This window comes from Hydra vulgaris, chromosome 15, assembly GCF_038396675.1.
Source record: "Hydra vulgaris chromosome 15, alternate assembly HydraT2T_AEP".
Lineage (NCBI taxonomy): Eukaryota > Metazoa > Cnidaria > Hydrozoa > Anthoathecata > Hydridae > Hydra > Hydra vulgaris.
This window is the reverse complement of record NC_088934.1, coordinates 27,414,335-27,416,019: the sequence shown is the minus strand read 5'-3', so window position 1 is coordinate 27,416,019 and position 1,685 is coordinate 27,414,335. Positions and strand designations below refer to the sequence as shown.

General features: G+C 26.6%; 1 long non-coding RNA gene across 2 annotated transcripts; it reads left to right on the top strand.

Moving 5' to 3' along the window:
• Positions 1 to 707: 707 nt before the first annotated feature.
• LOC136092238 (uncharacterized) lies at positions 708 to 1,452 on the top strand. Of its 2 annotated transcripts, XR_010644286.1 has the most exons (3): positions 821 to 876; positions 1,021 to 1,255; positions 1,356 to 1,452. It is a non-coding gene; the product is annotated as an uncharacterized LOC136092238 (long non-coding RNA). The 2 variants fall into 2 exon arrangements; XR_010644285.1 differs by lacking the exon at positions 1,356 to 1,452 and having other exon boundaries at positions 708 to 876; positions 1,021 to 1,295.
• Positions 1,453 to 1,685: the final 233 nt, after the last annotated feature.

Sequence of the window (1,685 nt, the reverse complement as noted above, 5' to 3'; positions counted from 1 at the left end):
TGGAGGTGTCATGCCTATACAGAATGTAACAGAGTTCCAATTAGTAGTGAAATAGTAATGCTGTCAAGCTTTTCAGTTTAATTAGCTATATAATAAAATCAATCTAAAACTTTTCATTTTATATTTTACCTAGCACATAAATTGCAAATCAGTTTGATATCTTTTACATTTGAGATAATTGGTAATTTAAAATTATGCTGCATAGAACATATATCATCAGATCATCTGTTTCTAACAGTCAAAATCAGTATATTGAGTCGATTTTTTACTTTGTTAGGATACAAAAGGTACACTTTATGAATAAAACAAAAAATGAAATAATTCAAGAGAAAATTTTTGTCATTATAAAAATTTAATTATATATATATATATATATATATATATATATATATATATATATATATATATATATATATATATATATATATATACATATATATGAAGAGCTCATTTTCAAAACGCGGTAAGCGCCAATTTCGAAAAAACTGCGTTAGGTGGATAATTTTGAAGAGAAAGTTTGATACTTTTAAGTCATGTTTGTAACTAATTAATTTTTTTTTTTTAATTTAGGCTCTAAAAATTATTTATTTTCAAAACGCTGTATAATTTTTTTAGTTTATTTTCAATGCGCTGTATATTTTTTTGACCAATCCGTGCTTATATAAAGTTAACTCCACGCAAGCGCAATAGTCATATTTAAATAATAATAAAGATGGCTGATTTGGATGGTTTAGATGAAAGTGTTGTGTCAACGTTAAAATCACGGAAAAAAAAAAAAAACAATGCTCTGCAAGAGAGAAAAATAAGGTATTTAGACATTCAAGCGGAGGAAAAGTTTCTACTATATCATGTAATCATGTTTCAGGTTACTGCAAAGTGAGTTTTTTTAATTTAATAATCTTCGTATGTTGAAATTATAATTTAGTTACGAGTTTAAAGTTTTATTATACACAATGTAAGATTACTTGGTATAATTTGTGTTTATGGCAAAATAATTATTTATTGATTGACTTATTTCAGGCTCGAGATATAACAAAGGATAATTTGCTAAAACATCATACAGAATTCTATAGTATTGCAAATAAAGTATCACAAGATGCTACTATACTGTCAATGCTTAATATAATCAGTGTTAAAAGAGTCAGAGTGAAATATAATAATCGAATAAAGTTAAGAAATATGAGTATTGAGTACTTTTTATGCTGCGAGGGAATTAAAGTACGAGTTTGCCAAGCTTCATTTTGTTCAGTATTGTGTAAGTATAAAATTACTTTACTTTTAATTCAGAAATAGAATGTATATTTTGTTAAAAAAAATTAATGAGTAAAAGTTAATATTTTATTAATTTATTCCAGCCATAAAACCTGATAGAGTTTTAAGAATTGCAAGACACGGGTATGAACATGGAACAACCAGACCTGAAAATAGAGGAGGAGACAGGAAGAAAGTAGCTTATTCTGAAAAGAAAGAAGTTATCAAAAACCATATTTAGTCTTTTAATTGCAGAGCAAGTCATTATGGAAGAAAAGGTGCTCCAGGACGTCAATATTTGCCCTCTGATTTAAATGTAAAGCAGATGTACGAACTTGTTTTTGGATAAAAACAATGCTTATACTGTATCTACTGTAGGCTACCATTATTATTATGGGGTATTTATGAATCATTTCAATTTAGCTTTTGGATAC